The sequence below is a fragment of the Musca domestica genome, unplaced genomic scaffold, assembly GCF_030504385.1.
Source record: "Musca domestica strain aabys unplaced genomic scaffold, Musca_domestica.polishedcontigs.V.1.1 12, whole genome shotgun sequence".
Taxonomy (NCBI): domain Eukaryota; kingdom Metazoa; phylum Arthropoda; class Insecta; order Diptera; family Muscidae; genus Musca; species Musca domestica.
The window spans coordinates 15,406,308-15,419,599 of NW_026712155.1; the positions used below are offsets into that span (position 1 = coordinate 15,406,308).

Genomic DNA, 13,292 nt, shown 5'->3' on the forward strand with positions numbered 1-13,292 from the left:
TTGCTTTAAATTTGGTATTTGAAGTTCGAAATAGATATTCTCTGTGCACGTCCACGACTTCATATAGCCCCCATTAAACGGTACCTCCCGATATTTGGTATTTTTATGATTTTAGCGACATTTTTCACCGGAATTGCTTTAAATTTGCTATTTGAAGTTCGAAATAGATACTACAGCCTATGACAGAGAATTCTCTGTGCAGGTCCACGTCTTCGTATAGCCCCCATATAACGGTACCTCCCGATATTCGGTATTTTGATGATTTTAGCGACATTATTCACCGGAATTGCTTTAAATTTGGTATTTGAAGTTCGAAATAGATACTACAGCCTATGACAGAAAATTGTCTGTGCAGGTCCATGTCTTCGTATAGCCCCCATATAACAGTACCTCCATATATTCGATATTTTGACGAGTTTAGGTACAATACCCACCGAAATTGTATGAGATGTCGTATTTCACGTTCGTAATGGATGCTACAGCCTATGACAGAAAATTGTCTATGCTGGTCCAGGTCTTGGTCGCACAATTCCGATATAGTTTTCGAATTTGAATATGAAAATGGCTTATGACACACAATGCCTATGTAGGCCCATGTCGTATAGACCTTAAAAAATGGCTATATTCGGTATTTTTAAAATTTAAAGAGAATTTTTTAAGGATTTCATTATTTGAAAATTTCCAAATTCGTTCCAAATGGTGGAGGGTATTCAAATTTCGTCCCGGATGAACTTAGCGCTATTTAACTTGTTTTTATCTCATGCCGTTTTTTTCAATTTGGCTTACAATTTTGAATTGTAAATTTCCAAAAGTTTTATTACACTGAGCAACACTATGAGTTGAGGTTAATACATACAGGTCGCAATTATCGTCCGATCCACATGAAATTTTGCATTGCGGTAGGGTTAGGTTGAGAATTAAAGCCCATTGCTTTGAAGATGTACATTTAGGGGCCTTTCAACATATTGCAGTGTTGTAGGGTATCAACTGTTCGGCCCCGCACGACTATAGCATTTACTCACCAGTTTTATATATTTTTCCAAATTTGTATTTATACCCTACATCACAAGGTGGTCAGGGTATTATGTCTTTGTGCATTTGTTTGTAACAGGCAAAAGGAAACAAGATAAACCCATAGTTCCTTTTGATGATCTGCATAGAATCACATTCTGAGTCGATTTATGCATGTCCGTCCGTCCGTCTGTCCATGTATTTTTGTAAACAAAGTACAGATCGCATTTATTGCTCTATCCAGATGAAATTTAGCACAAATCATTTGTTTGGCCCAAGGACGAACCCCATTGAAATTGGAGATAATCGGTCAAAATTTAGATATAGCTCCCATATATATCTTCGTCCGATTTGCCTTTTATTGTGCATCAAACGTGTAATATCGGCCCGAATAATATGGAATTTCGTACATACAACCAAATTAAGTCTGAAAATAAGTATGCCAAATTTGATCGAAATCGGTTCAGATATAGCTATAGCTCCCATATATATTTTTCATCCGATTTGCTATTTTTGTCCTCCGCTGCCGTAATATGCACTCTGTAACAACATTATTTGGGGAAATATATCAAATACAGCTCAGAAATACATTTGCTAAATTTCATCGAGATCGGTTCAGATTTGGGTATAGCTCCCATATATAACTTCGTCCGATTTACCTTTGATTGTGCACCAAACGTCTAATATTTGCCAAAATAGGATGAAATTTGGCACTTACGACCGAACTGAGTCTAGAAGCTAGTATGTCAAATTTGGTGAAGATCGGTTCAGATATAGCTATAGCTCCCATATATACTGTTCATCCGATTTGTTACCCATAGCCGTAATATGCACTCCGTAACAACGATATTCAGGGAAATATATCAAATACAGCTCAGAAATATCTTTGCCAAATTTTATCGAGATCGGTTCAGATTTGGGTATAGCTCCCATATATAACTTCGTCCGATTTGCTATTATTGTCCTCCGCAGCCGTAATATGCACTCTGTAACAACAATATTTGGGGAAATATATCAAATACAGCTCAGAAATACATTTGCTAAATTTCATCGAGATCGGTTCAGATTTGGGTATAGCTCCCATATATAACTTCGTCCGATTTACCTTTGATTGTGCACCAAAAGTCTAATATTTGCCCAAATTAGATGTAATTTGGCACTTACGACCGAACTGAGTCTAGAAGCTAGTATGTCAAATTTGGTGAAGATCGGTTCAGATATAGCTATAGCTCCCATATATACTGTTCATCCGATTTGTTACCCAAAGCCGTAATATGCACTCCGTAACAACGATATTCAGGGAAATATATCAAATACAGCTCAGAAATATCTTTGCCAAATTTTGTCGAGATCGGTTTCGATTTGGATATAGCTCCCATATTTATGTTTATCCGATTTTAAATTAATTGTGCACCAATTGGGCAAAACAAGTCCGAATTTAAAAGATACAAATGCATCGGCATATTTAGTCCTTTAAACTTTAAATTATAATTATAATCATAGCGTGCATGATTGAATTCTCCCATGAAAACTTTTAATTGTTATGCGGAGCTCTACTGAATCAGCAAAGTGGTGCAGGTTATCATAAAGTCGGCCCCGCCCGACTTTAAGACTTTCTTTACTGGTTTTATATACTGGTTATATATATATATATATATATATATATATATATATATATATACTAGCTGGCCAGGTCCGCGTTGCTGGCCCCTACTTTTACTCTTTAATGCATATTTTTTAAAGCATTATAGAACACCGATCAGAATTATGTAAGCGGCACAATTTTTTTATAAGTAAAATAACTCAATAGTAATTTCTAAATAGAAATAAACACTTAATAGATAATCACCTACCGTCGGTTTTAGATATTTTGAATAGCCTAATCTTATTTTTCAGTCTTAGGCTATAATTGAGTGTTAAAAACCTATATGACATCGAACTTCTATAATAGCCCCATGTGAAAACTCAGCTCAATTTTGGTATTGTAAAGAGCTTACCAACATTTTCCATTCAAATTAACTGTAATTTGGAATTTGTATTTCCAATGTTACGAATAATTAAGGGGGGGATGATTTCAAAATAGTCAAAGATAATTACTCTTTTACACCCATTACCGTAAGATAGGAAATTATTTATTTTTGTAATTTAAATTGTGCGTTGGAGAACCCATAAAGTCCATACATTTCATCATAGTATAATTCAATAACGATCAAAAAAAAAATAATATTCGTGATTGTTTCATATTTCTGTCACAATTTGATATTTCAGAGTTTATGGCATGTAGACGTACATCCCACATCTACGTTCCCAACCAATATTCTCTTGGGAGTTTCAAGTTCAATAGTATACCAAATTTTCTTTTCTGACCAAACATTGGTTAGGAATGTGGATTTGTGGGTACACTAATTTGTGAACTATACTCAAATAAATGCCTATGTGGACAATTATCAAGTAAGATAATTCTCTGCCCCAGAGTACCCTAAATATAATTTTTTAGCCAAATCAATTGATGATAGTAGTCAAGACAAAGATGGACTCTACTCCGAATATTGAAAATATTATGAGAAAAGATTTTTTACACCCTTAGAAACAAAAACGCCAAATAAAGGCCTAAAAACTAAAAAAAATGTCGAAGGCCCCGAACATAGCTTAAATTATATGATGGTTATACCAAAACGTGATCCTATTTTTGCGAGGATAGTTTCTTCTCAAATTACCAACTTTTGCTAAAATGAGTATGAGTGAAATATGGTTAAAATATTAACTGTACATGAAATGGGGTTGTACCCTTATCCGGGGGTCATATTTAATGACCTGCAAAAGCGATTTAAGATACTTTAAAAGTTTAGAAAGAATTTCATTCTTTTTTTCCTAAATGTCCAATTCGCTCTACTATTTTGCACCCTTTATATTCGGTATTTCACTGATTGCAGTCCCAATGAATTGCATCATTGGACGGATTATTGTCATATGAAAGAAGTAGGTCCACGTACAATTATTTTATTTCCATTGCATTTTTTTTCGATTTTTTCCCGATTTGAGAATTTTTGCAATGAGATCTCTTTTTTTATGATTTTTTAGCGATTTTGATTACTTCGCGTTAAATTATTTCGATTACATCTATTCCGTTTCGCCACCACATAATCCGGTACTACACTTCAATGTAATCCGGCTTCAATTTCAGTTCTCGAGAAATCGAGTCAATTAAATAGATTGGTATTAATATTCGAATTCAAAAATCTATATATATAAACTAGCTGGCCCGGTCCGCGTTGCCGGCCCGTAGTTCTAGTCTGTAATGCAAATTTTAAAGGTGAACAAATTTTAATATAAATATTGATCCGACTAAATAGAAATAAATACCTATGGAAGGAGGGCAGAATAATAATAATAATAAGTTAATTACGCCTTAGCACCTCAAATTGCGCATTAGCGTCCCCAAAAAGTCTATGTTCTTGTTCATAGTAAATGACGATTAAACAATTCCCGTGTTGTCGTCCGCCAATCGGTAAAAATCACAATAGATCGGCGGCCCTGGGGACTGTACCAAAATATTTACGTATGTTGACATTTTTCTGTACAATGGTTCTCTACTCACAAAGTAGCCTAAATACAGCAAAATCGATTGGAAAATGTGGTCAAGACCCTCGAAACAGAAAAGCCAAGATGCCAAATAATAGCCAAATCAGTTGAAAAACGTTGCCAAGACCACAGTCATAACTGGAATCAGGGATACATTCATATGAGGGTTATACCTAACCAATATTCTCTTGGGGGTTAAAAATTCAATAGAATACAAAATTTTCTTTTCTGACCACACATTAGATGTGAAAGTGGACTTGGGGATACTCCAAACTTTCCTGTGTGACAATTATCTGTATCTGTATCTGTGCCCTACCACAGGGTAGTATAAATAAATTTTTTTAGCTAAATCAATTGATGAAGGTGGTCAAGACCAACTTTGACAATTTCAAATAAGGGACAAAAAAATGAAAAAGTGGCCAAGACCCCAAAAATAGCTTAAATCATAGATGGTTATATAAATATGAAATCGGGTTGTACCCTTATCCGTGAGTCATGATCGATATCAAGACCTGCAAAAGCGATTTAAGTAATCTTGAATGTTTTGAAAGAATTTCTGGAAGGATATAAATCCTTTTCATACTAAAAGTCCCATTCGCTCAACTATTTTGCACACTTTAAATTTCGTATTTTACTGATTGTACTCTCAAAGAATTTTGCATTTTGAGCTCTCATTGGACGGATTATTGTCACATGAAAGAAGAAGGTCCATGCTTTGAAATGAGCCCCATTAGTCTTTTTCGGTCATTTTTGTTTGTTTAAATGTCTGCGCATTTTCCAGCTGAACCACGATGTAGGCCCTCGAGTTGAAGGGTATATGTCAGTTAACATCCTATTTAACACTTATTTCATTTTAAAGATCCTTACAAAGTTTGTCAATAGAATGTACTATTATTTTGTAATTCGATTCCATTGTAATTTTTTTCGATCTTTTCCCGATTTGAGAATTTTTGAGAATTCTTTTTCATGATATTTTCTAGCGATTTTGAAAAAGTAATTATCTTCTAACTTTCGTGTGACCGCGTTAAATTATTTCGATATCATCTATTCCGTTTCGCCACCACATAATTCGGTACTACACTTCCACGTAACCCTCCATCGATTTCAGTTCTTAAGAAATCAAGTCAATTAAATAAATTGGTATTAATATTCGAATTCAAAAATAAAATATAAAAAACACTACAAATGTACATTAGAAAAAAGTAAGTCAAAATGGAAAAAATCATGCAAAATAAAACATTACTATTGTACATTTCAAAAGTCAAAATGAAAATTCTAATATATCACATTTTTACGCGATTTTTTTGGATATTATCCTTTTCGGAGAGGAGACAATTCCAAATTTTTGTGATTCGTTAAAATCAGTCCAGCGGTTCTTAAGTTATAAGCGTAGTAACTAACACAACTTACATCTATTATATATATAATCGCGTAAAAATGTGATATATTAGAATTTTCATTTTGACTTTTGAAATGTACAATAGTAATGTTTTATTTTGCATGATTTTTTCCATTTTGACTTACTTTTTTCTAATGTACATTTGTAGTGTTTTTTATATTTTATTTTTGAATTCGAATATTAATACCAATTTATTTAATTGACTTGATTTCTTAAGAACTGAAATCGATGGAGGGTTACGTGGAAGTGTAGTACCGAATTATGTGGTGGCGAAACGGAATAGATGATATCGAAATAATTTAACGCGGTCACACGAAAGTTAGAAGATAATTACTTTTTCAAAATCGCTAGAAAATATCATGAAAAAGAATTCTCAAAAATTCTCAAATCGGGAAAAGATCGAAAAAAATTACAATGGAATCGAATTACAAAATAATAGTACATTCTATTGACAAACTTTGTAAGGATCTTTAAAATGAAATAAGTGTTAAATAGGATGTTAACTGACATATACCCTTCAACTCGAGGGCCTACATCGTGGTTCAGCTGGAAAATGCGCAGACATTTAAACAAACAAAAATGACCGAAAAAGACTAATGGGGCTCATTTCAAAGCATGGACCTTCTTCTTTCATGTGACAATAATCCGTCCAATGAGAGCTCAAAATGCAAAATTCTTTGAGAGTACAATCAGTAAAATACGAAATTTAAAGTGTGCAAAATAGTTGAGCGAATGGGACTTTTAGTATGAAAAGGATTTATATCCTTCCAGAAATTCTTTCAAAACATTCAAGATTACTTAAATCGCTTTTGCAGGTCTTGATATCGATCATGACTCACGGATAAGGGTACAACCCGATTTCATATTTATATAACCATCTATGATTTAAGCTATTTTTGGGGTCTTGGCCACTTTTTCATTTTTTTGTCCCTTATTTGAAATTGTCAAAGTTGGTCTTGACCACCTTCATCAATTGATTTAGCTAAAAAAATTTATTTATACTACCCTGTGGTAGGGCACCATCATACAGATAATTGTCACACAGGAAAGTTTGGAGTATCCCCAAGTCCACTTTCACATCTAATGTGTGGTCAGAAAAGAAAATTTTGTATTCTATTGAATTTTTAACCCCCAAGAGAATATTGGTTAGGTATAACCCTCATATGAATGTATCCCTGATTCCAGTTATGACTGTGGTCTTGGCAACGTTTTTCAACTGATTTGGCTATTATTTGGCATCTTGGCTTTTCTGTTTCGAGGGTCTTGACCACATTTTCCAATCGATTTTGCTGTATTTAGGCTACTTTGTGAGTAGAGAACCATTGTACAGAAAAATGTCAACATACGTAAATATTTTGGTACAGTCCCCAGGGCCGCCGATCTATTGTGATTTTTACCGATTGGCGGACGACAACACGGGAATTGTTTAATCGTCATTTACTATGAACAAGAACATAGACTTTTTGGGGACGCTAATGCGCAATTTGAGGTGCTAAGGCGTAATTAACTTATTATTATTATTCTGCCCTCCTTCCATAGGTATTTATTTCTATTTAGTCGGATCAATATTTATATTAAAATTTGTTCACCTTTAAAATTTGCATTACAGACTAGAACTACGGGCCGGCAACGCGGACCGGGCCAGCTAGTAAAATATAAAAGACAATACTAATATACATTCGAAAAAAGTAAGTCAAAATAGAAAAAAAGGATTCAAAATAAAACATTACGATTGTACATTTCAAAAGTCAAAATAAAAATATTAATATATCACATTTTCACGCGATTTTTTTGAATATTATCCTTTTCGGAAAGGAGTCAATTCAGAATTTGTATGAGTCGTTAAGATTAGATCAGCGGTTCTTGAGTTATAAGCGTAGTAACTAACACAACTTTCTTTTATATATATATATATATATATATATATATATATATATATATATATATATATATATATATATATATATATATATATATATATATATATATATATATATTTTTTTTTTTTTTTTTTTGAAAATCGCGTATTTTTAAACGAAATTGTTTAAAAATCATGAGTTGTTTAATATTAATATTTATTTTAAATTTGGGTTAATTTACAGAAATGAAACTTTCCCTAAACAACCTGGGCAATGAGCTCCAGGAATCCCCTCCCTTTATTCCTGTATCTAGAGACAATCTTCTTGACAATTTGTCATAACTGAGGAGACCTCTTGAAATTCCATATTTTTATTGAAATTATTCCAGAACAGCTTCTAGCTTCGGAAATGCCACCACCTCTCTTCCCAAGATTTCTTTCTTCCTTACTTCCCCATTTTTTCATCCTTATTTCCCCTTTGTTTGTGATCTATTTCCTTGCATGCAAGGACTAATTGATTTGTGTGTCAATGATATCTACTCTCTTCGTGTTCTGCCTAATTGAGTCTGAATTCAAAATGTCACATATACCACCAATGCTCTCACACACACACACTCACCCAACGTCGATGGCATGCAATTGATATAGAAAAAATTTTATATAAATTACAAATGTTTTAATACCGAAATAAATCCAGATTTACTGAAGTGTTACACTTCTCAGCCGATGATGATGATGATGATGCTGCTGATGATGAGGATGATGATAATGGGCTCTTCAATTAAGTTGCTTCCGTTCTGAGTGGGAAATGGGGAAAAATCCTTTGAAGTATAACAATTTCACCATAAATCAGAATACGGCATGTATAATTCCAAGATTATAACCTTAAATGCCTTTCAGTCGGATTTTGTTGTTGTTATCTTTTTTGTGTTTGTAATATTTGTTGTTGTTATTGTATTTTTATTATTGTTTTACAAATTGCAGCGTTTACAACTAAAACTCATATTTCAATCTTTTAAATCGGTGCATGTTAGGCAGTCGAATGAAACTGGATAAACAAGAGTTTTCACAAAACGTCAGCTTGAGGGGGAAGGGGGAGCATAACCTCTCCCCTCAGCCCCTGTCCTGCCTGGAAATATGTTACTGAATTACATATTCATGGCTTTGGGGATTTATTTGGAATTTATTTAAATTTTATTAAATTATCAAAAGAATTTTTACAGTTCTTTGAATTGTTTGTTTGTAAATCTGTTTTCTTCTGCTGCCACGTCTCCTTCAGCTGCTTAGTTTTGGAATTGGCCAAGGAATCTTTATTTTCTGCAGAGAAAATTCTAAGACAACTGATGTTTTGATTTCATTGTTGGATTTTTTTTTTTTTTTTTTCATTAAATCCTTACAACTAAAAAATGAAATCTCTTTGTTGTTGTTATTGCTGTGGTAGTGGCATGCCAATGTTTAAAAACTTGTAAAAGTGCTTTTATTTAAAACAACAACAACACCAACTACACCAACAATAATAACAAGCAACAAAAAGATGTTAAAAATCAAGTTAACTTTTTAATGTAAACTTTAGAATTGAAAGTAAACCATTTTACATGAGTCTGCTTCTGCTGCTGCTGTTGCTGATGAACAGCAAACAAGACATATGTGTGTGTGTATGCAGGCACATATGCATCCATATGTTTCTGTGTGTGTGTGAATGAGCACTGTAAGTGTGTTAAGGATACACAATATAAGGAATAAAATTTGTTGTTAAACAAACTCCTACGTTTCTGTTTTACGTTTATTACCCCGTAAACTTGTTCTCTCCATTGTATTCGCAAATATTTTCCAGGTAAGAAACATATTTTCGAGACAACAACAAAAAAACCACTGAAGGTTCCTCATATATGCTTTTGTTTACAGGAACAAGGCTATAATGGATGCCAGGAACAAGAAAAACGTATTTTCAATTAATGCCAAGCACAGTAAATGAGGAGAAATTGTAAAGGTACAACCAAGTGGTTGACCAGTAGCTGGAAGAAGATTCACAAAGAAAGTCTTCGATTTTTTTAAAAAAAACTTACTTTTCGGGCCTTCGATTTAAAAAAAAAACACAAATTCAATAATTGCGGATATTTTCTTTTTTGAGAACAAGGTAAGGTATTTTCAGACTTATGACCTATTATGAGCTCCAAGATTTTCAAAATTTTCACACCACTGTGAGTAAACTACCCCAATGACTATATATCCCTGAACGACACACCTAGATCGACTCCAAATTTCCTGAAACGGATTTGGTCAAAAAAAAAAAACGTTTAAGACAGTTATATCCGGCTGAGAATATAAATATTGTTCTAAAAGTTCTAGGTCGGGTCGGGCCGATCTTTAAATACCCTCCACCATTTGGAATCAATTTGGAAATTTTCCCAAAAAAAACCAGTAAAGGAAGTCCTAAAGTCGGGCGGGGCCTACTTTATGATACCCTACACCACTTTGCTTATTTAGTAGAGCTCCGCATAACAATTAAAAGTTTTTATGGGAGAATTCAATCATACACGCCATGATTATAACTGTAATTTAAAGTTCAAAGGACTAAATATGCCGAAGCATTTGTATCTTTTAAATTCGGACTTGTATTGCCCATTTGGTGCAAAACTAATTTGAAATCAGATAAAGATATATATGGGAGCTATATCCAAATCTGAACCGATCTCGATAAAATTTGGCAAAAATATTTCTGAACTGTATTTGATATATTTCCCTGAATATCGTTGTTACGGAGTGCATATTACGGCTGTGGGTAACAAATACAACAAATCGGATGAACAATATATATGGGAGCTATAGCTATATCTGAACCGATCTTCACCAAATTTGGCATACTAGCTTCTAGACTCAATTAGGTCGCATGTGCCATCTCATTTTGGGAAAATTTTAGACGTTTGGTGAACAATAAAAGGTAAATCGGACGAACTTATATATGGGAGCTATATCCAAATCTGAAACGATCTCGATAATATTCAGCAAAGGTATTTCTGAGCTGCATTTGATATATTTCCCCAAATATTGTTGTTACAAAGTGCATATTACGGCTGCGGAGGACAAAAATAACAAATCGGATGAACAATATATATGGGAACTATAGCTATATCTGAACCGATTTCGATCAAATTTGGCATACTTATTTTCAGACCTAATTTGGTTGTATGTGCAAAATTCCATACTATTTGGGCCGATATTACACGTTTGGTGCACAATAAAAGGCAAATCGGACGAAGATATATATGGGAGCTATATCTAAATTTTTACCGATTATCTCCAATTTCAATAGAGTTCGTCCTTGGGCCAACCAAATGATTTGTGCAAAATTTCATCTCAATCGCATAATGAATGCGACCTGCATTTTGTTCACAAGAATACATGGACAGACTGACGGACGGACGGGCAGACGGACTGACATGCATAAATCAACTCAGAAAGTGATTCTATGGAGATCCTCATGGAGATCTTGCTTCCTTCTCCATGTTACAAACAAATGCACAAAGACATAATACCCTTACCACTATGTGGTGTAGGGTATAAAAATAAAATCTGTTAAAAATTCTGTTAAAATCTTAAAAATATCGAATGAAACCGTTATTCTAGGGTCTATACGACGGCGTGGACCTGCATAGACAACTTTTATCATAAGCCATAAAAATATTCAAATACGAAACTTGAAAAAAAATCGGTCAATAATGTATCTAAAATCATCAAAATCAGGATATAGGGAGGTACCTTTATATGGGAGCTACACCAAAACGTGGATCTGCACAAACAATTTTCTGTCATAGGCTATAGTATCCATAGCGAACTTCAAATATTAAATTTGAAACAATTTCGGTGAATAATGTCGCTAAAATCAACAAAGAACCGAATATCCGGAGGTACCGTTATATGGTATAGTCCGATGATGTGGACCTGCACAGACAATTTTCTGTCTTAGGCTGTAACATCCATTTCGAACTTCAAGTACCAAATTTGAAACTATTCCGATGAATATTGTTGCAAAAATCATCAAAATACCGATAATAGCGAGGTACCATTATATGGAGGCCATTATTAGTACGTGGACCTACATGGTACATTTTCAATACCAAAACTCCAGCAGACATAATATATATTTGAGTAAAATTTTATCAACCTACTTCATTTCGTTCGGAAGCTAGTGTGATTTTCACAGACTGACAGACGGATAGACGGACGGACATCGCTAAATCGATATAGAATTTTATGCTGATCAAGAATATGTATACATTGTGGGGTCTAGAATATATATTTGGATGTGTTACAAACGGTATGACAAACTTAATATACCCTCCATACTATGTATGGTGGAGGGTATAAAAATATCCTTAAAAAAATATCCAAGTTGCCTTTGTCCTTGAATCTTTGAAAATCGTCGCTCAAGGCTCTGCATTTCCTGCCTTAAAGAATCCATGGATTAGGCTCTGTTGTGGCTAGAAATTTATTCTTTGCAAGCCATATTTCAAATGCATATTTTAATTCACGCCTTATGTTGTGTTGGTCCATGAAAAAATCTTATCTTAAACTATTCCACTCCCATGGGTCTTAAGATCCTTACATTTGTTTTTTTATTTTTAATGCAAAAAAAAAATGAAAAAATCTTTAAAATCCATGCTTATGACCCTTGGGGTCCTTAAAAAAGATGTGTACAAATCCATGTTTTAAGCTCTTCTGACTCTTGAAAAATCTTAAAGGCTCTTTAGATGCCTAAAAAAACCTACCTCTACCTCTAATAAATGCATAAGACTCTTGAGGTCTTTGAAAAATAATCCATAATAGAAGCCATTTTATGGATTATTTTTAAGGACCTCAAGAGCCTTAAGCATTTATTTTGAGGTAGATTTTGAAATAATTAATAAACACTGTTTATACACGCTTAAGGTTCCGTTTGTATCCCGAAAAATCATGCGCAAAACTTTTTTGGTCCTTGAAAAAAATTGCTTTGGTCCTTGAAAAAAATATTCTTCAAATTGAAGCTTATACCTCTAAAATTTTTGGGAAAATAATCTTCTTTACAAGTCCACCCTTAAACCTCTGATAGGCCTTAGGAATATAAATTTTGAGGCTCTCATGAAAACATATTTTAAAAACTCATCTCTAAGGCTTTATAGGACCCTAAATAATAAGCCTAACTCTCCAGGCTTACAGCTCGGTTGATCCTTAAAAAACATGCCTTGACAACACACCCTTATGCTCAGGTTTCACTTGAAAAAATATTATTTTAAAAAACTCAAACCTAAAATTGTTTTTTTTTTCAGTTCAGGATTAAGTCATGTTTGGTCCTTAACATTTTTTTTAAATCCATGCTTATGGCTCTTGAGGTCCATGAAAAATTCTTATCTTAAACTATTCCACTCCCATGGGTCTTAAGATCCTTAAATTTGTTTTTTTTTT

At 33.6% G+C, this 13,292-nt stretch overlaps 1 protein-coding gene across 2 annotated transcripts in view; it reads left to right on the forward strand.

The window, feature by feature from the left end:
- Positions 1-13,292, forward strand: part of LOC101900902 (limbic system-associated membrane protein) — a 239,433-nt gene that overhangs the window by 112,774 nt on the left and 113,367 nt on the right. The gene's annotated exons all lie outside the window — the stretch shown is intronic.